Source organism: Spermophilus citellus, assembly GCF_964194105.1.
Source record: "Spermophilus citellus genome assembly, chromosome: 13".
NCBI lineage: Eukaryota > Metazoa > Chordata > Mammalia > Rodentia > Sciuridae > Spermophilus > Spermophilus citellus.
In genome coordinates this window covers 53290870-53314036 of record NC_138193.1, presented here as the reverse complement: position 1 = coordinate 53314036, position 23167 = coordinate 53290870, and the positions used below count along the sequence as shown (strand labels likewise).

Genomic DNA, 23167 nt, shown 5'->3' with positions numbered 1-23167 from the left:
ATAACTCACCACAAGAATTTTTCCAAATGTCTTTCTTTACTTTTCTCCAAAAATCCATCAGGTTAAGTTAATTCACAAAACTTTACCATAAACAATCATCAATGGAAAAACATGCAATATGTCTAACAATGTTGGATTTCTTTAAACTATGACCCAAAACAGTGAGCTGAAAACCCAGAGCCGAAAAGAGCCATCTATACACTTTGAACATATTAATGGGTGACAAAATCAGGTTATATGACATAAAACAAAATAAGAATTAAGATCTTTATCTTATAGAATTCATGACAGATGGGGCTGGGGATGTGGCTCAACTGGTAACGCACTCGCCTGGCATGCGTGCGGCCCGGGTTCGATCCTCAGCACCACATACAAAAACAAAGATGTTGTGTCTGCTGAAAACTAAAAAATAAATATTAAAAATTCTCTCTCTCTCTCTGTCTCTCTCTCTCTCTTTAAAAAAAAAGAATTCATGACAGATTCTGGACTTTCTACCTAGCTAATATAAAATAAGCAAATATATATATATATATGATAATTATGTATATAAATTGATATTCATATATATAAATTGATATTCATATATATATATATATATATATAGAGAGAGAGAGAGAGAGAGAGAGAGAGAGAGAGAGAGGGTGCACAAGCTAGGTTCAGTGGAACATGGCTGTAATCCCAGAAACTCAAAGGCTGAGGATGGAGGATCTCAAGTTCAAGACCAACCTCAGCAACTTAGAAAGCCCCTAAGCAATATACTGAGACCCTTTCTCAAAAGAAAAACAAAAAGGGATGGGGATGTAATGCAATGGGAAAGTTTCCCTGGTTTAAATTCCCAGAAAATGCACCTCCCCTCAAAATTTAATTGCCCCTTTTATAAACACAGAATGAGACCTAAATGTGTTGAATTGTTTCTGAAAAAAATAAAATTTTTTTAAAAATCCATGTTAACCATTCTTTATTTACCCTCTCTTTATGTTTTCCTAATGTTCTAACTATTCTCCTGGTCTTCCAAGCATGCAACACAAAGAATGTGAGAAGTCCAAGATTCTATAGTGGCTGTTTGCATGGGGGAGGAAGTCACAATAACAGCCACACTGGATCTACTTAAATAAGAAGAGAGAAAGGATCTTCAGTGCCTCTCACATATGAAAGAGGCTGATGGCAGGATGTCTACATGATCAAAGGGAGCTGTCTGCAACAAATTATAAGTTAAAGCAGTACAACAAACTCCAGAAGAGGAAAATTTTACAGTCAGCTGGATCTTCCACTATTCTAGATTATGCTTCTATTATTCAGAGTTCATTTTTGTAAGAATCAGCTCACAGAAAAGAAGACCCCTGCTCCTGAATTCAAAAGAAAGTAATATTGATGAGTATATGAAGGCAGAATCAAGGATTGTCCATGAAACAATGTCTACAATGAAGAGGGGTGCGGGAAGGAGAGCAGAAGAGAGTTACCAGTCCCACCTGGCCTAGCTAAGCCCAAAGAAAGTAGGAGTCAAGGAGAAATCTTGGACCACATCATTCCCCAGAGAACGCACTCAAGGAACTTCACCCTAGGGCTGAGATTGTGGCTCGATGGTAGAACATCAGCCTAGCATCTGTGAGGCAATAGGCTCAACAGATTACATAAAAATAAACCAATGAAAGAAAAGTATTCTGTCTTCTAAAACTAAAAAAATAAAACAACAACAAAAAAAAACAACTTTTTGACTAACCCCTTTCTTAATCCTTGAAAACTGCAGTAACTTCACAAATCAAATCAACTTCTATGGTTCCACAATAACTATACTTGCTCAACCTAGTTGTCTCTTTCTTCCATCTCCAGGGATATTAACAGTATCTGTTAATACAGAAATGTATACACTATTACCTCTTATACTGTGAAATATAATTTATAACATATTCATAATATTTTAATGAACATTTAGAAGGAACACTGAGATAATATCCCAAACACAAGAGCCTGGGGGAGGGATGAGCCTGGGGTGAGCCCATTATGTCCCTGTTGTAGAGTTTCACCTTTCCAGAACTGAGCCATTTAGTTTCTATTATAACTCTCCTGTCACTTTATCCACCCAATCAACTCTCTTGTCATTTTCTCTACCCAATCCCACCTTCTTGTTGGGAATTTGACCGCCATATTGGCTACCTTATACCACTAAACATCGAGTTTTGTGACATCATTCTCCAACCAAACCTAATGCCACCTGCTAGAATCTTAGGCTTGCCATGCAGTTGTAAACAAATTTGGAGCATGCAAGTGACCAGTGACCAGTAACCAGTCATCATAGTGGCTGGTGGCCAGTGAACAGTGACCTGTGAAATCCATACTGGGAAACAGCCTCAGCCACCTCAGCATGGACATGTTCTCAAGAAAAACAAGGTTGGTTGGGATGGAATGTGGAAGAGAACCAAAGATTTTAAATCAACAGACAGCACAGAGTGATCTGCAAAACATGAGGCTGGTTTAGAGAATGTTTAGAATAACCAACTTGCAAGGAAACTAAGACTTGAATTAGGGCATTACTGGGGTAAGCACTTTATCAGAAAAGTCACACTTGGCTGTTAGTTTTTCTATGACCTCTTTGAACACACATGATGTTGACAGTTTCAAATGAAAAAAATTTTTAAAGTATGTTTTAGAAATGATTCTTTCTATAAATATATAAAGAAAGTGATTGTAGACAGGGCTGGGGCAACAGCATTCTCCATGTCCTATTTTACTTTGATTTTTGAACTACATGGATTTTGAAAAACTAATGTGCCCTAACCTGTATCAGAAGGACAAATTCCTTTGTGTGACAGGTAGTTTTGGTGCAGAACCTATTTTTCATCTTTCCAAGAGTTTTCTTTCTAAAATAGAATACATACAAAGAGTCATTAATGGTTTTTAAGCCTAAGAACCAAAAGAGAGACCTATGGAAGAATCAAAAGTCAATTCCACATCTCTAATTTCCATATTTGTCTAATATTATGAAGTCTTTTTGGTTTTTCTGTATATCAAAGAATTATTTTAGGCTGGGGGAGTAGGTCCGTGGTGAGGGTCATGCTTAACATCCTGAAGTCCTGGTTCCACTTCCCAGCACCAGTAACCATCAAAAAAAAATAAATTTAAATTTATTATTATATTCTATTGGTGGTGGTTTTTTCAGACTTTAGGGATAACATTTTCTTGTTAAAAATAATTATAAAGTAGAATTTCAGGACAAATATAAATTACATGATCATTTTGAAGAATTTTCTTTGCCTATTTATAACTGAAATGTTTATCAGAAAACATTATATTAATTGAAATATCTACCTACTGTAATTCATATCTTTTACTTTTTAGGGGTAATAGAGGAAGATGAACAAGAACAGTTGATAAAATTACTTTACACTTCTTGTTTTGTTCTCTATTTTGTAAAAAAAAAATTCACTTTTTTCCTTCGTTCTTTCCTTCCATTTCTTTCTTCCTTTGTTTCTTCTTCTTTCCAGTCCTGGGTAATGAATGCAGGGATTGAAACTAACCAGGAATGCTACCACAATCTATATCCCCATCACATTTTGTTGAGCTTCTGAGACAGGATCTTGCTAAATTATCCATGGTGGTTTTGAATTCCTGGGCTCCAACAATCCCATAGCTTCAGCCCTTAAATGCTGGGACTACAGGCCCACCCCACCATTCATAATGGAGTTTTGCTCAGTTTTTGCTTTTGCATGTGGTGGGAAAGAAGTTGGTTTGGATTTTGCTTTTCTACAGTTCTAGGGAATGAACCTAGGGTCATTTTAACACTGAGCTACATCCCCTGCACCCCTTCCATTTTTATGGACACAATATCTTTATTCATTTTTGTGTGGTGCTGTGGATCAAACTCAGTGCCTCACATGTTTAAGACAAGTTCTCTACCATGGAGCTGCAGCCCCAGCCCTTTTAAAATTTTATTTTGATAGTGTCTCACTAAATAGCCAAGACCGTCCTCAAACTTGCAATCCTCCTACCTCAGGCTCCTGAGTAGCTGAGGTTACAGGTGTGTGATACTGCAGCTGGTTTCATAATCCTTTTTATTGAAATATGCTTTTTATTGAAATACATTCTGGCTCCCTATGTGTTCACTTCTCTTAATTTTGCTGCTTATGTTGGCTGATAGGAGTTTCTCTGTCTATATGTACTTCATAGAAATTTATTGAAAACCACCTTCAATGGTGGGCAGTGTTTTGGTTAACAGCATTCAGGAAAATAAACTAGAAACATTCACTTTCCTAATACTGTATGCATGATAATAGATCATTGTTTATTAGAAAATTTGCTATGCTTTGATGTTTGCTACATATCTAAAATTTCACTAGTACCTCTGTATTCTTTGTAGTTCTGTGCTGTTTTTCACTTTTTGCCTTTCTATCTTTCCATAACTTACTATGTATTCCCCCATGCGAACCTTCACTAATATATCACTTTGGTTCACAGATGAATTATCACTCCTACCATTATTGTAACCACTTTCCAGATTGGACACCTAAAACTCAGAAAGTTTAAATAATTTTTTCTTCCAGGAGGCATTTCTTGAGAAAGTTACTCTCAGGTATTCATTTTGATGTAGAATTAGAAGCCAGGCTCAAAGAGGGTAAAGAAAGACCCATTAAATGTACCATCTGGATAGTAAAACTGAACCCTAGAAAATGGTATGTGATTTGCACAAGCAAACTGAGACACTAAAAATAGTAGTGGTGATACCAGAACTGTTTTATCTGAACAAGGGAAAACAAAATTCTTTTCTCCTGACTTGTGCTCTTTGTCTAGAGCACAGAGTCCCAGCAAGGGAGAAATTTTCTATGACCCCTTACTGATATTGAACAAGTCAATCTTATTTCTCTGACCCTATTTTGTCACTTACAAACTGTTAGTGTTAAGTGTTCTCAAAGTTCTAAAATGCTTCAGTTCTAGGGTATATTCATAAGTCAATACTATTGTCCACTCAAAGGAAAGATAGGGGGGAGAGAAGGATGCTGTTAGTGAACAAATGAGTGAAGCAAACCACTTGGGTCCATGGTGCCCAATTGGACAGAAAAGAAAGTTGATCAGAAGAGTACCAAACTTCTCCAACACTTGCAGCCAACCTAAATGGTTTCATTTGGGGTATCTCAATGATTTCTAATATTGGAAGCATTCTGACTGCCACAACCTCAGGATGATATTCATCCTCAAATATCGTAAGAATCTTCCTGTCAATATTTTCACCTCCCTCTTGCTTCCTACAGAAAATTTCCAAAATTTTTCTTTACATGGAACTGCACATTCTCTGCAATTCTCTATTCCTGTGGCAACCAATGCAGCTTCCATTACAGGAAGTGTCTGCAACTTCTCCAGAGCCTCTGCTCCAGCTGCCACTTCAGTATGGTTACTGCCCTCAACCTGTGGCACCTCCTTCCAGCCACTCGTGGGCAGTGCCTACCTTTATAAACATTCTAGCACAGACATGGTGTCTGGGGTTACTGGCCAGAACCAGATGCCCATGCCATCTGCCTCCTATCCAATATTTCTGAGTGGTATATCCCAAGAAGTGCTGAAAAGAGCTCATCTTCACTTGAGGATTTTAATCTGACTCTCACTGAACAGGACACAGCAGGTTCTTCCACTTCTATCACAGTCCAATATGACAAAACTTCCAATACCAATGTCATGGTCTCTGTGTATACATCACTGTCTGCCAGGTTTGTCCAGGTGACACCATCGCAGATTCCAAGTCAGGGACATAGCCTTGCACCTCCCTACCAAGAAGGAAGCCAGGTCTACTACTATGATCAAAACTCTCTGGGGACTCTGCTCTCTGGAGAACATGGCCCCTGCCTGCAATCCTATGGCTCTGTGCCATATGCAGGAAATTGGGCCACTGCCCCTCAACCAGAAATGGTGACAGTGCTGAAGAAGGTTCAGCCCACAAATGTCTACCATGGGATCTACTACTCTCTGTCTGTTCAACCTATCATAGAAACAAATTTTCAAGGGAGTACAAACACCAGGACGGGGAAGAAATAAGTACAGCATTCGAAATGAGGGTCCAGTTTCCAGCTGGTCGCTGAGGGTCCAGAGATCCTTAGAATTATGTCCTGAGATTTTAACCACTATCCCCTTCTTCAGCACTCCCAATCTCAGTCTCTATGAGAATGCAGGACACCATAATAGCCACCCACCATACATTTAGGAGACCTCCAGGAGTACATTGATGGAAGCTACTTTTCACTGCATTGGCAGATTGGTCCACCTACATCACCACATTATAATTTATTTCCCTTGTTTTTCTTTGGTCTCCTAGGAAAATACTTCAAAATGTACCATGGTACTAAGAGTTTAACTGTTCCTTAATTTACTGCAGGACTTAAACTTTGTATTCAGAGATTCTGTCCAAAACTCTGTCCTTTCACATATAGTTCATGAGCAACAGTTCCACCCTCTCCTAGTTCATGGTGTTAAGTGTTCTCACACTCTGCGGAGAGGGGCGAGATTTGAGAGGCCCCTATATGAGCAGGAGAGACTTCATGAAACAGTTTTTCTGTATTTCCCACAGAGTAGGCAAATGCTCTACCTTTGAGCCATGGTGCCATTATGATGTGCCAGCCCAAAAGTAAGACATCAAGTGATCATCTGTAACTAACAGGCACCTCCTAACAGAAGCCCGTCCATGGTCCATAAAAACTGCTACTAGAAATGCCTTCACCACAGTTGGAAGGTTCCCTAATTAGAGTGTTTCTGCATAGAGGGAGCATCCAACTTACAATCTTTCTTCATTCCTTCCTTTGCAGTGATGGAAACTTTCCTAGGGATGGAGGCTTCCTTGGGATTGCAACCTCCCATTTTGTCTGCTACAACCTCCAGAATTCCCAAATACTACAGTAATATAAAAAGCCAAATACTTGAGAGGAACTCACAAACTAAACATGGGGACATTTCAGTAATAACTCCAGTCCAGAGTTCTACTACTTTCTGGACATTGCCTCCAACTCAAAGCCAGGAACAAATTGTAAGAAACTAAATGAGATTAAAACCATGCTTTCAAAGCCTCTGGATGCCTACAAGTTTACCACGAAAAACCAGGATCCTCCACTATTCCCTTTAGACATTACTTAAATCCACCAGCTGCTGGCCTCCATTTGTCTTCTGGACCAAGGGGAGAAGCCACATTCTGAAAATATCCATCTGGGAAACAACAGCCTGAGTCTTGAGGACCAAGGCACACTTGAAAATGGGATTGAATCTAGGAGTGGTTTCGCAGATCTCACTGCCCTGGTAGAGGATATTCACCATCCTGAGCTTTTCAGTTCCTTGAAAGACTTTGACCAAACTGAAAGTCCCACAAAAACAAAATCCAATGACACCAGAGCCATCATGATGAATCAGGGGCAAGAAAACTCAAGTGTCATAAAGGGTCCTAGTCCTCCAGTGAGGAACAACAAACATAAAGCCTAAGAGTGTCCTGATGGAACTCCTCAGGCCAAAAGGTAACCAGAAACCTAGAGTGTGCATTAGAAGAAGTTGTTCACAGGAATGCAGACAGTAGTAGGGCCCATGTGCACACAGCCAAGCACTCTAACAGCAAACCTAAGAAAGCTGCATCCAGCAGGAATGGCAAGGCTAAGGACCATGGGCAGGAGAAGACCAAGAAGACCAGAGAAAACAACTCCAGGAAAGCCCAGGAGAATAAGCAGCCAGTCAAATAAGTCAAAGCAGAAGAGAAGCCAACCGTGCCCAAGATGAAGCAGAAGAGAAACCAACCTGAGCTTTGCCAAGAGACCTTTAAAAAGCCTCAGGAGGGGCCGAGTTTTACCTCAGTGGTAGAAGGCTTGCTTAGCATATGTGAGGCACTTGGTTCTGTCCTCAGCACCACATACAAATAAAATGAAGACATTGTGTCCATCTACAACTAAAAAAATGTTTTAAAAACATTAGGAAAAATGAGTTACTTGGGGGATTATGCTCAATGGGAGCAGATGAGCCTGATTCCTACCTTAGGAGCTCTACATCCACAAGAATAGCACTTACCCAATAACAGCATCCACCTGCTGGACTCATTCACTGTTATATCCCTAACACCTAGAACCAGCTATTCAATCAGTATTTATCAAAATGTTGAATTGACTGGATTTTATCCTGTATTGGCTTCTGCCAGGACCTGACCAATACTCTATGCCCTCTGTTTGACCAGTATCTGCAATGCCTCCATTTCTTTAGGCATAATCTACTACACTCATATCCTGAAGGGAAAGAGTCAACAGAGAAGTAGATGGGGTACTGTTTACCTTAGGTGTGATCTACTATGTGCTGTGTAAAACTGTCTTCCCAGATACTTCTGCAAGGGATCCATGAGTTAAATAGTGAAGCCTTGCATTGGCATACATGTTAGTGTTTATTGGGGATGGGAGGATGACCTACAATGTGCTTTCAGTCATCTTAAAGCCAATGACCACACAGTCACTTTAGGAAACCCCAAGAGATATATACACAATTATGTTTGGCAGAAAAAAGGCACTGGAGCTGGTATACCTGAGCTGGATCTTTAAGTTATACTTTCACAAATAGGTTACCAAAGAACAACCTTCCAGGGAGCTACCAAATAAATTTTTCAGAAAGTGTCCTCAGAGATAAGCTTTAAAACCAAAGAATAAACTTTCAAGGTGGTGACATACAAAATCTCCTATGACATAATGGGTAGCAGGCCTGCTGCACCTTACTGGAAAAAAAGGTGAGTACAAATTCAATCACATGCATACCTACAAGTAGAACATGGCACTCTATTTGCACTTGGGTATATAAACACCTTTTCCTGGTTTCAGGGGCTGGAACTTCATCATGCAGGTGTCTTTGTGAACCCATTGCTTTTGCACTATTGAAGCACGTCAGTGATCCCCACCCAGAAGACTCTTGCCATAATTAAGCTTCTCTTTGTCAGATCAGCAGGATGTCTGCAGACGATACTGAGGTTGGTACTTTCCTCTTTTTTTAAAATGCCAGGTTTGCACACAAAAGTGACAGAGTAGTCTGAAAGCTTCTTATTTAAAAAAAAAAAGATTTTTATGTTTTCTTGGTGAAACCTGTGACTGTCTAGAAGATAGAATGAAACTCCATTGGTATATGAACCTCCTACCGACCCCACTGGACTCCCATGGGTAGAAAATTAAGGGAATTTCTATCATCTTTGTTCAGAGGAAGAATTCTTAGGCATGAGCCACCTCTGAACCCTGCAATTAATAAATCTGCTTCCTGAAAATTGCTTAGGTGTCCGGCCTCTTCTGTCTTAATTCAACATAACACTTGCAACACATCTTATAGGTATTATTATAGTCTTACATTCTCTTCTAAGTAATAAGTCACTCCATCAATAATACCTCAGGCTACAAATTTTGGGTAGAAAATTACACAAGCTGAAAACAAATTCAATGTCCTGGGTTTCAATCCCTGATTCGTATAGGAAGTCGGCTGTTTTACTTGAATCAGCAAATCCTCTTTGAATATGAGGTTTATGTGAGTGTAACAGAGGGGAGATCTCTTGGGAAACACCTACCCAAAAGCAAAATGATTTTAAAAAACAGAGTCAGCAGGATCACTGGTTTCTTTTAACTACTGGGGTTCACTTTCTTCCAGATCTATTTTCCTTTAAAAGCTAGGCATTGTAGAGCTTCCTCCACTGGTCAGATTTTGCAGGAGTTGATTCTAGCCCCACTCACCAGCTTCTCACCCCTGGTCATAAATCCTTGGGAGCATAATTGACAGATTGGTAAAATGACAGATTGGTGTTAGTGGGCGTGCCACCAGGCATCATCCTGGAGGAAAGGAGATAAAGGGTCTTAGATGTAGTGTGCAGGAATTTTGAACATGGGACTCTGAAAGGAGCAGCTGCTGTGTGTCCTCTACACCACCCACTGTGCATTTAAGGCCATTAAAGGCTCTGGTCTCCTTGGGTTGTCACCTGACCAGCAAGGTCCAGCTCTATCCTGGCTACTTCATATGAAAGACCTACAACCTTAGGTGATTTTTCCCAGGAATGACAGTTTGGGCTTGAGTGCCTTCAAGAAGGGCACTCAAAGCACTTGTAGATGCATCCCTCTCTACTGTAAACACCCCCTCTGCTCATTCCTGTCGCTTCCTTTCACTGCCTCCACAATACATTTTATCAATGAGGCAACTTGGGGACATTTTAGATTCGCAAGAGGCTTTGTGGGAGATGCAGTGCCTCTGCATCTCTAGCAGTTCCCCAGCTTTTCATGACCATGAGGGGGGTTTAGAGGGAAAGTTCTATGAAGGAAATGTGACTTGAATATTGAGGAAACCACGTCAGAGAACTGGCATAGAGATGACAAACTCCAGGAAAGGGATGGAGTAGAAAACACAGAAACAGTGGCTAGATAAATGAAGAAAAAGGTGCGGATTCCCAGGGGCACTGTAATCCCGACTAAAGAAAAAAAATATGTGGAGGAGGAGATAAGATGGAATTATGGAAAAGACAAGAAAGAGACAGTTGACTTTGGGCTCTGAATTATAAGATGAATTATATAGCTGGTACAACCTAGAGAGTGCTGGCTAGGGAATACTACATTTTAATGCATGTCAAATACCCACTTTTCTTTTGAAGAGTATGGAAACTAATGAAACTCTCAAGAAAATCTGGAGTCTAACAGTCTAACTGGAAAGATTGTAAAATTACTGGAGTTTAGGACACATGGAAAGAAAACTTCCAGACTGGGAACCATGCCTCTTCCCCACATTCAAAACTACTTTGTGCCCCTGTTATTAAATGAGTGCTTAGTTTTTGAATATAAATAAATTGTTATTTTAAGATCTAAATTCCAAGCTGATATGGTGGTACCTTCCTGAAATCCCAGCCACCCACCCCCCAACCCACACCTGGCAAAAGCATTTGATGACTGGGATATGTGGTCATATCAATCAGTGGCATAAGAAATATGAATGGGTTTCACTTATAACTAGAACTAAAGATAATGTTTCTCAAACTGGTTTAAAAAAATAAAGTAAAATTCAGCTGGGCCTGGTGCCTGTCATCTCAAAGTCCCAGGAGACTCAAAAGAATCACAAGTTTAAGGCCAACCTCAACAACTGAGCAAGGCCCTGAGAAACTTAGAGAGATTCTATCTCAAAAATAAAACATAAAATGGGCTTGAAATGTAGCTCGGTAGGAAAACATACCTGGGTTCAATCCTTACTGAATAAAAAATTAAATAACCTTGCCATGAAAATGAGGCACAATGTTTTAGACTGAAAGAAATAGTGGTTTAGTGAGCAGTAATAATTATGAACATTCATTCCCAGACAAGTTTCCCTAACCAAGTTTGGACACAAATATGAAAAAGTATAGCACAGAAAATGTCAGTTACTCAGATTAAATTAAAATAACCACACATAAAGTCACTTAACAATCCTCCTGTAAGTTAACAGAATGTGCTCTTACAGGTACTGGGATAAATGCAAATAGGTAGCCGAGAGGAAAAACGATGGAAGAAATACAAGGTACTGTACCTACTTTTATGATGCTCTAGGCAGAGCAACTTAATGATAGCGAATGACTACTTGAGGGTAGAACTGAACCCCTCTTGGCCTGTTCTCGTTATATTCATTGTACTAATCTAATTGTGCTACAAGGAGTGTAGGTTTTTGAATATGCCAATACTCTCATCATGATTTGAGCTTCCTTGATGCGGTCCACCTTCTTGTAGGAAACAGAATTTATTTGATAAGAACCACAACATATTTTTTTCTTTAAATATTTTCAAGTAGAATTTGGTGAGGTAAACACACTTTGTACTAGAATGGGCTGGGATGATGTTGGTCTTCTTTCTAATGCCATCTGTTTTCTCTTTTGTGTCTCAGAAATTCTTGGTCCTGACATCTGACCATGGAGGCTCCTTCCACATGAAGGCCAGGGGAGGGCTCTGTCCCATTTGGGGAGTACCCTGGAGGTGAATGAAAACATTTCACCCCGTTGATACTTCCCCACCTCACCTGGATCATCCACACACCCTGCAGAATACACCACAAATGCAAAGCAAACTAAGCCACCAGTGGTGGACAGGTCCATGAACCCTTGAGCACTAAGCAACTCTAAAAGTAATGAGTCCATTTGCTGTTATCCTCTTCCATTTTTTTGCTGCCAGGGTCATTCTGGGGATTCATCCCAGGAGTGCCTCTGTGATCCCACTTACCAGGCTTTGATAACAGAACCCCCTTGGATAAGGACTGCCATACTCTGTTCTGTTACACTGGCTATCTTGTAAAAGAGGCCTTTGTTGAAACTATACAACTGAGGGGAAAAAAGGCTGCTGAATTGTGCTTGCCCTGAATGCATTCTTGATTCTTAAGCAATTTAGTCAAGAAAAACATTATGTATAGTGGGTGATAATTCAGTTCAACCATAAAAACTATTGGCCATCTTTCCTCCTGTCATTGATGACTGCAATCAAGAAAATAATGGGGAAATATGGTGAGTATATCTTGATTATTAGAGGAATTTGTGGAAGACAGGAACTGACTTTCAAGTAGTCATTTAAAGAAGTCAATTTGCTGAAAATCCATTTACAAGTACAATGGAAGAAGGGAAGGAGGGCTGGGCTCTCAGGCCTGACCTTTTGACATCCACCCCATTTCCTGGACAAGCTTTGCTCCCATTAGTTGTTCCCTTGTACACATTCTAATTTCAGGCAAATTGAACTCTCATGTTCTCAGGGCATTATCTTGCCCAAAGAGGTATGTTATCATTTGCCTTCTAACTACTCTTTCTGCCTTCCCTGCTTTTCTAGAAGGATTTCCAGTTCCTCTCATCAAGTAGATTGATTCTGTTCTCTGTAAAACTCTCAGAGCTCTTTTCATCTGGAACACAACTTAGATCATTTACCCAATCATGGAGTTATCTGTCAATAACTATTTTCACTTCCCACAAGGTAGGACCTGAGTCTTGAGTCTCCTTCACATTTGTGTTCCCTGTGTAGGCTGAGCACAGTGTCTACTTGTATACATTGAATAAGTGGATTTATTGAATTGAAAGGAAAAGATTCGGCCAAACTTTAATTCATCATGGCTAGATGGCATCATCAGACTGCCGAATGACTGTGCACCTCCTAATCAAACATTGTCATTGTCCAACAGTTCGGACGTTGCTGTTGAATGCGCAGAAATTTAAGATACTTTCTAACTTTTTTTCTTAATATGAAAATATGGCTGTGAAACTTGCTCCCTAACCTTAGCTTGCTGGCTTTCTCATGGGGTTTCTCCATTGGACTCACAAACTGAATCCATTCTTGGTATCCTGAAGTACTTTATGACCCACTTGTTCATGCCTTTTTAGAGGGACCAGACTGGTTTTTTTTGAGAGGGGCAGGGTTTGGCACCTAAACTTTCTTCTAAAGACTCAACTTAGAAGTAAATAACTACTGAAGTCATTTTCCATTATCAAGACTACCTTATTGAGGACTCTTAGAAATTCATATCATGATATTCTTATGAGTTCAAAGAGAAAAGAAAAATAAAATGTTCAGTTGAATGGGAACGTTAGTTTTTCATCCTAGATTAGATTCTGACAGAGAATCCCTAAGTTTCTTAGAAATGCTCTGGAAAGTAGTAGTTTACACTTGTCTTACCTTGACCAACTAAAGCCTACCCTTTTCTTAAAGCATCAAGAGTATTGAACTCAAAAGTCCAAAGGTTCCGATAAATCAGATGTGGGTAAGACTCAAGACACAATTCATCCTTCACCAGCTGTGAGCCTGTGAAATGAATAAGTTACATGCTTCCAAAATACAATGGTGGAACAGGTATACGACGGTCTGTCCCCCATTCCAAAAGGGAGGAACAAATGAAGAATGGAGTGACCGGAGCAGGCATGGTAGCGCATGCCTGTGATCCCACTACTGGAAAGGCTGAGGTGGGAGGATTCCCAAGTTCAAGGCCAGACAAAAAAGGGAAAACATTAAGTCGTAAAGTTGGAGAACAATCTCTTTTGGTTCCATGTCCTGCACAGGTGCACACTAAGACAAGGGTTGGATCCCCCAAGGCCTCAGACAGCCCATTGCTATATTTTTGCTGGGCTCACTTTACCCAGCAGCTCTCAGAAGTTAGGAGTTTGCCCTCATCTTGTCCAGACTGGAATTGTTGGCTGATGGCTCTTTGGTTCTAGGGTCTTGAGGGGTGCCCTACTCCTACAATGCCAAGTCATAGCCCCAAAGGGAAGTCTCTTTGGTGGCTCTGATCCTGTGTCATGCCTCCATCTATGCTCTTAGGTTTTCTGCAACATACTGTGAAATCTAGGTAGAGACCACATGGCTCATATAATTACAGAAGATGAGAAATCTCACAGAAGCCTTTTTCCAAGATGGAGACCCTGGAATGCTGCTCATGTGGCTCAGTCGACATCCAAAACCCTCAGAACCAAGGAAGCTAATGGCATAATTCTCAGTCCAAGTCCAAAGACCTGAGAATCCAGGAGTCACTTGGTGCCAGTCTTGGAATCCATCCTCTAAAATGAACAGATTTTATTTCCCAGGGGCAGAAAAAGATGAGTGACTTACCTCTGTCTTTCTTGTATTTCTATGTGGACCCGAAGCTGACTGCATTGTGTCCACCCATATTGACGGTAGATATTCCTCACTCATTCTGTACAACCACATGTCAATTTCCTTCAGAACACCCCTGAAATTCTCACCCAGAAGTAATTCCTAACCATGTTCCTATTCCTAAATGCAGTAAAGCTGATACCTAAAATTAACAATCACATCTCCTAATGAGCTCTGGCTACAGGCTGCAGAAGACACTTTACAACACGTTTTTGATGCCATTAGAGTAAGATGCCCAATGCCCAACTCAATGTCTGAAGTTGCAGGGATTCCAGTGACTTAGCATTGCTCTCCCAGTGTTAGCAGCTGTGAGGTCTGCTTGGAATGATTCAGCCTCATGGTCTCAGACTCTCCCCTCTCCAGTCCAGTTCCTACAATCCATGGATTGTGCCATGTACAGGTGCCCAGGAAGCTGTGTCCACAGTTTCTCCAGTCAGCCAGTGCCAACACTGCTTGGGGAGTAGAAACATGTGGAATTCTCTGTGGAAAACTGGTAAATAAATAAATAAAAAACAATAAACAAACACACTCACTCTTTCCTGGACTGAGACTGTTTCTTTTTCCTTGACCTCCCAGGACTCTCAGAGAAAATAATCAGGATCAGTTTTTCTTTGTACCAAATCCTTCACAGAAGGAACCAAGGACTATATAGTGTAGTTACTCTGGATCTGTTGAATCTGTATTTAGTTACTTTCAGAGTCCCTTGACTTGAACTGATTAATATTAGAGTTAGAAAATACCAAACTCTAAATTTAGTAGAAGGATCTAGCCACTACCTATACCATCAAGTTCTGAGAACCTACTTGGTAAGCCCTAGGAATATAAAATATATGTAAGGAACAGAGTATATGTCCACAAAAAGTGTCCAATCACTGTGGAGAGATGGAAGACACACAAAAAAAGATAAATAGCATTCTGATACGATGTACCATACAAGCACTAGGAATTTTGAGGAAGCACAGATAAAAGAATGGAGGCACTTAAAAGAATACATTACTAAGTGCTAATAAATCCATGAAGGAAAAGCAACAGATTTAACCTGAATCTTAATGAGAAGGACTTAACAGTGGAGGGAAACTGCTTTAGGCATGAGCAAAGGAAGAGAATGGTGCTCCACCTGTTGCACTGCAACAGGGCTGTGGCAGTTACCCATGCTGTGCATCACAGGGGCCTTGTGGTTGGTCTCAGCTTCTCTGCTTCACAGACCCCCCCGCCCAGAAATGCACAGTAGCAGGCACAGTTGTGAGGGATTCAGGGAACACAAAAGAGACCATGCTGTGGTGGGAAGGGCATTTACTTGTGCAGATGTTTGACTTTCCACTGCCTGGAGTTGAATGAGTGCCCCAGAATTGTGACAAGCTGTTTTCTCCTTTGGCAGACAAGGAATAAATTTAACCATTACCCGCATTGTCATAACCAAGCAAAGTGCTGGGTCTGATTACTGCAACATGGAGAACAAAGAACTTTTCCTCATATAGAATCAGCAGAGTCTCACCACACTGGGCTGGATTCATGGAAGCAAATCTGGGCTCTCTAAGGGTTCCTCACTTCTTCTATCTTTGTGTTATAAACACTGCTTGTTTCTTTCTTTGAACGGATTATATCTACTCAATTTATTCTTTTTCTCTCCTTTGGATACAGTTCTTCTATATCTGACTGCTTCTACTAAGAAATCGGCAACCTTTTCCAGAACCTCTAAAACTGCTGTTAGGTCCAGCTAATGTCCATCCTTAAAAAAAAAAAAAAAAAAAAAAATGGAATTCTCAGTTTTACCAGGGCTACATTCTGGTAGCTATGCTGAAGAACGTGGAAAAAAAGAGATGAGTCTTTCTGATTGTCTCAGTCACAGTAGATTCCTCCCATTAGAACAGCTTCAGGGGCTAGGGATGTGGGTCAGTGTGAACAACTCTGTGCTACTTCACTATAGCAACTGTGTCAGAGATGAGTTGATCTTACTGGGGCTCTATCTTTGGTTAAGATACATTACAAGAAGAATGTATTTGGTATAAAATTAAAAATTATGAACACGGAGATAAGACTTTACCAACTTCCTGGACACTATGATCAGGGCACACTGCTTCCTATAGGAAGGGCTTTGTTCCTGTTTAAGATCCTTCCTCTCTGGGATGGCCTCTTTTGTTGGTCACAATTCCTTCAGCTCCTGAGCTGGATTCCTTTTAGTAGTTTCTCAGACATGAAGCTTCTTCTTTACATCAACATTTCTTTCAAGTGCAGTGTTCTTCACAGTCTGAAAGAGCCATTGCAAAATTGGCTGTTGTGGCTTTCTGTGGTCATTCGCATGAAACCAATGATAAGCAGTCCTCTAGAGACAACCTGGTAGATTCATGAACTCTATGTCTAAACTGATTCACTATGTAGGATGGCTGTCCACTACTGCAATGTCATTGGAGAGTAGCAGTACTTTCTTGTTGCCCTTCATTTGGGATTTCTATGAGAAGGTATGTGAACACATATGTAAATTATGACCGCCCTTTAGTGGTACTATTTCCTCCTGGGATCTTCGACTCTGCACTCCTCAGCATGGATACCAGTATACTGAACCAGCTCTGATAAATTATGCACAGATATCGTGAAAGTTTGCTGCAAAGAAAACTGAGTTGGTTCAAATGGCAAAATCAGACTCCTTTTTTAGCAGCAAGATCTATCTATGAACAATTTTATCATTACTTGACAACCATGGTTGGCTGCCTGTGCACATACAAACCCTTTGAGAAAGGAACATATATTGACCTCGAAATCCTAGAAAAACCTCTAGTAGTACAGTACTACGATAGTTTAAATTTAGTCTATTGCCCTTCTCTATTAAGCTTTGCTGCTTCCTTTTCTGGTGCAGGAAAGTACAGAAGAAAGGACAATAAACATGAGCTGTCTTCAGGAAAAGAAATGGAACTGGTATTGGGAGCACTTATTCTCAGAGGGGTTCCTTGGCTTCAAAGTCTTTATAGGAAGTAAGGTCCATCATTCTTCTATCCCATGATCACAGCTGTCCCCTTATCAAAGAACACAACCACATGATAAAAGTTAAATGAATGTTGACATACAAACTGAACATGCCAGATTAAAATCCTTCCTGAATTCTAGAGAGGCCCAGTGGCTCAACTTGTGCTTCCCTATTCATTTCGCTAACAGACTGCCATCTTCAAGGAATACTCAGAATGGCCTTCTGTCCATGGCTCAGGAGGGCCTTGGTGTGGCTAACTATATTTCATGATTTAGATTTTCAGCTCACTAGCAAAAACTGACCTCCTCACCATGCTCTGCCTTCCACCAAATTATACATGAAGAGAGACATCTGCTTTGTGGTGGGATTTTCCACATTTTTGTAAACTAGGAGCTGCATAGTAGTAGACAATCCACAAACATAATCATGCAGAATACTTTGATGCCTCTGTGAAACCAATGTAGATATTACCCCGTTTTCTTAAACAGGAGCAACAGTACCAAATTCATAGGATACACCACATACGACTCTAAGAGTACTGAGTAGCTGATGGCCTCCTGGTAGGAATTTGTTGAGGAAAGAAGATGCTTCTGTTTATACAGATAGGCTTTCATGAAACTATTGTATGCGAGTGTATATGAATATGTATATATCTGCTTTTTAAATGTTCAGGCCTAAATACACTAACTGCAACTTTCCATTCAAAAGTAATACTGAGGCACTTTATGAATTTCATATGAAGTAAACTGTCTTGTTGAAAATATAAATTTTGAGGGGCTGGGGTTGCACCTCGTGACAGAGAGCTTGCCTAGCATATGGGGAGGAACTAGGTTTGATTCGCAGCACTGTAAATGAATAAAAATAAGTAAACAAATAAAGCCCACCATCAACTGAAATAGTATTTAAAAAAATAAATTTTTTCTTTACTACTACTGAATAACTCTCCCAGTCTTAAAAAAAAGAATTCGTATCATTTGAGGAATGAACATGAATTTATTTATCATTGTCTTTATGGGCACATCCTTAACTTTCTTTAATTTCCTATTCATTCAAACAAAAACTATGTTATTGGATAAAAGAAATCCCATTCATCCATTCATAAACTGAATTAATATGTATTGCACTCCTTACCATGTGCCAGGTATTCTTCCATGTGCTGGTTATACAGTTGTATCTCATATAATATACCTGCTTTTACAGAGTTTACATCCCAGAGAAGAAGACTGACCATAACATTAGAAGCAATATATACCATCAGGTGCTAAGAAGAAAAAGCAGGGATTGGGGACAGAATGTGGAGGTGGTTGCTATTATACATAAGGTGGTTAGGGAAGGTCTGTCTATAGAGGCAATATAGGCAGAGAATCTCATAAGCATATAAGCCATGCCACTAGGAAAGAACATTCTGCAGAGAGGTTAAGGCAGTGAAAAGGCCCTGAATGTTAACTTATGTGGCATGTTACGGAATAGCAGAGGCTGGTGAGGATGCAGCATACTGATTAAGAAAAAAGAGTCATAAGAACTCGGAAAGAAAGGCAGAGACTATTTTATAAAAGGTCCATTTAGCCTGGTACAGATATGTAAATGAGGCCACCAGTGAGGTTGAGAAGAAGAGTGGGACAATTTGTCTTACCTGTATGAAATACGAAGCTATAATGGGAAGGCAGGAAGGAAGAGGACTGAGGGAAAAGCAGAGAGACCCATTAGGTTATTACTATATTCCAGGCAAGAGTCTTAGGCTAGTCTCACAGATGACGGACAAGTGGTTACATTTTGGATTCAGTCTGTTTTGAAGATAGAGAAATTAGGATTTTTTTTTTAATATTTATTTTTTAGTGTTCGGCGGACACAACATCTTTGTTTGTACGTGGTGCTGAGGTTCGAACCCGGGCCGCACGCATGCCAGGCGAGTGCGCTACCGCTTGAGCCACATCCCCAGCCCTAAATTAGGATTTTTTGATGGCTTGTATATTAGGAGGAAGAAAAGAGAAGAGTAACACATGACTCCTACATTTTTTTTTCCTGAACAACTAGGTGAATTCTGAGATAGAGATGTGGCAAACTGGAGGAAGATTTGGAGAAGCATGGACTCGAGTTCTATTTTGTTCATGTTGGGTTCAAGAGGTTGAATAGAAAATTAAACCTCACAGTGTAATTTAGGGCTTGAAAATTAATCTGGGAGTCATTAGAGAATAACCATGGCATTAGATAAAAATCACTTAATGCAGCTGAAAAAGAGAAAATGGCAAAGGTCTGACCCCTGGGGAATTCCAACATTAAGAAGTAAAGAATACAAATAAAAAACAAAAAACTTACCACTGAACTAGATGAAACAATCAGGAGATTGGTATGCTGTAGCAAGGTAACCAAAGGGTTTCACACAGGCGGAAATACTTCTACATGTTCTCATGTGTATCTAGAAGCTCAAAGAGTTGATCTCCTAAGAGAGAGACAAACATTGATTAGCAGAGGCTGGAAAGAGTTGGGGAGTGCAGTTTGGAGACAGGATGGTTTATAGGTGTAAGAGTGCTCTTGGGGGAAAAAAAAGTAATGTTTTATAGGGTAGGGAAACTGAGTTTGACAACAATGAACTGCATACTTTAAAATGACTCCTTATAAAGTTTTTGAATGTTCTCTAACACAGATATATACTTAAGATGTATATATAGGCCACTTACCCTATTGTTATACATAGTGTGTAAACATATATATTGAAATATCACCCTGTATACCATGAATATCTTCAATTATGTATCAATTAAAATATTTCAAATCAAATAAAAATTCAATTCCTCAAAATAAAGATGAAAAAAAACCAAACCAGAACTATGTACTCATCATGTTGTATAAGAAATCTTTTTTAAAATTAATTAATTTTATTTTTTGAACGTTTTTTAAATTTATATATGGCAGCAGAATGCATTACAATTCTTATTACACACAGAGAACAATTTTTCCTATCTCTGGTTGAATACAAACTATATTCACACCAATTCATGTCTTCATACAAGAACTTTAGGATAATGATGTCCATCCATCACACTCATATTTCTAATCCCATGCCTCCTCCATTCCCCTCCCAACCCTCTGCCCTATCTAGAGTTCTTCTATTTCTCTCATGCTCCCCATCTCTACACCACTATGAATCAGCCTTCTTATAACAGAGAAAACATTTGGCATTTGGTTTTTTAGGATTGGCTAACTTCACTTAGCATTATCTTCTCTAATCCATCCATTTACCTGCAAATGCCATGATTTTATTCTTTTTTATTGCTGAATAACATTGTATTGTGTATAAATGCCACAGTTTTTTATCCACTCATCTACTGAAGGGCATCTAGTTTGGTTCCACATTTTAGCTATTGTGAATTATGCTGCTATAAACATTGATCTGGCTGAGTCCCTGGAGTATGCTGTTTTTAAGTCCTTTGGGTATAGATCAAAAAGAAATAAGAGAGCCAAAATAGGCAAAGAAATCCTTAGCAAGAAGACTGAAGCAGGTAGCATCACTTTACTAGACCTTAAACTATACTACAGAGCAATAGTAACAAACATGGCAAGGTATTGGCACCAAAACAGACTTGTAGACCAGAGATACACAATAGAGGACACAGAGACAAACCCATATGAGACAAAGGCGCCAAAAACATATACTGGAGAAAAGATAGCCTCTTCAACAAATGGTGCTAGAAAAACTGGAAATCCATATGCAATAAAATGAAATTAAGTCACTATCTCTCTCATCATGCACACCATGCACAAAACTCCACTCAAAGTGGATCAAGGACCTAGAAATGAAATCAAAGTCCCTGTGCCTAATAGAAAGTAAGACCAAATCTTTATCATGTAGGAATAGGCCCTGACCTCCTTTACCCAGACTCCTATAGCACAAGAAATGAAAATCAAGAGTCAATAAATGAGATGGATGAAAACTGAAAAGCTTTTCTCAGCAAAAGAAACAACCAATGACGTGAAGAGAAAACCTTCAGAATGGGAGCAAATTTTTATCACACGTAAATCAGAGCACGGATCTCTAGGATATCTAAAGAACTCAAAAAACTTAACACCACAAAAACAAATCCAAGACTCCTAAAGCACAAGAAGTGAAATCAAGAATCAATAAATGGGATGGATTCAAACTGAAAAGTTTCTTTTCAGCAAAAGAAACAATCAGTGAGGTGAAAAGAGAGCCTACAGAATGGGAGCAGATTTTTATCACATGCAAATCAGAGCATTAATCTCTAGGATATCTAAAGAACTCAAAAGCTTAACACCAAAAAAAAAAAAAAAAATCCAAGACTCCTAAAGTGTGTTCAGATTGGGAGAAAATCTTTACCACATGCACCTCAGATAAAGGATTAATCTCTAGGAAATATAAAGAACTCAAAAAACTAGACACCAAATAAATAAATACATAAACCAAATAGCCCAATCAATAAGTGGCCTAAGGAACTGAACAGAAGATAATGCTAAGTGAAGTCAGCCAATCCCAAAAAAACAAATGGCCAATGTTTTCTCTGATATCAGGAGGCTGACTCACAGTGGGGTTGGGAGGGGTGGGAGCATGGGAGAAATAGATGAATTCATCATTATCCAAAGTAGATGTATGAAGACACGTACTGGTGTTAACATACTTTATATACAACCAGAGATATGAAAACTTGTGCTGTGTATGTGTAATAAGAATTGGAATGCATTCTGCTGTCATTGATTTCATCTCACTCCCATCAGAATGTCAATCATCAAGAATACAGGCAACAAAAAGTGTTGGAGAAAATGTGGTGAAAAAAGGTACACTCATATAATGCTGGTGGAACTGCAAATTGGTGCAACCACTATGGAAAACAGTATAGAGATTCCTTAGAAAATTGGGAATGGAAGCACCATTTCACTCAGCTATCCCACTCTTTGTTTATACCCAAAGGACTTAAAATCAGTGTACTCTTGTGACGCAGCCACATCAATGTTTACAGCAGCTCCATTCCCAATAGCTACACTATGGAACCAACCGAGGTATCGCTCAATAGACGAATGCATAAAGAAATGGTGGCTTCTTAATGCAGAGTAATATACACAATGGAATATTACTCTGCATTAAAAGAGAATACAATCATGGCATTTGCATGTAAACGGATGGAGTTGAAGAATACCATCTAAGTGAAGTAAGCCAATACCCTAAAACCAAAGGCCAAATGTTTTCTCTGATATGTGGATGCTGATCCATAATGGGGTTGTTGGGAGGTAGCATGAGAGGAATGGAGGAAGTTTAGATAGGGCAAAGGGAGGGAGGGAGAGGTAAGGCACAGGGGTTGGGAAAGATGGTGGAATGAGATGGACATCATTATCCTAAGTACATATATGAAAACATGAATGGTGTGATTCTACTTTGTGTACAACCAGAGACATGAAAAATTGTGCTCTATATGTGTACTATGACTTGAAATGCATTCTGTTGTCATGTATAACAAATTAGAATGAATAAATTTTAAAAAAAACTGCAGAAAACAATGGAAGATGTTTCTTAATGTCATTGTGAAAATAAGTAATTTGGCTGAATTCCATAGGACATGCATTCAAAGGAAAGACATTATGGAAGAACCTACTCCAT

General features: G+C 39.5%; 1 pseudogene across 1 annotated transcript in view; it reads left to right on the top strand.

Annotated features, from left to right (window-relative positions):
- The window catches only part of LOC308632773 (centromere protein I-like), a 358828-nt pseudogene extending 341233 nt beyond the window's left edge, over positions 1–17595 (top strand). Inside the window, exon 3 of the transcript in view lies at positions 17238–17595. The product of the transcript in view is annotated as a centromere protein I-like (transcript). The remainder of the gene's footprint in view (positions 1–17237) is intronic.
- The last annotated feature ends 5572 nt before the right edge of the window (positions 17596–23167 follow it).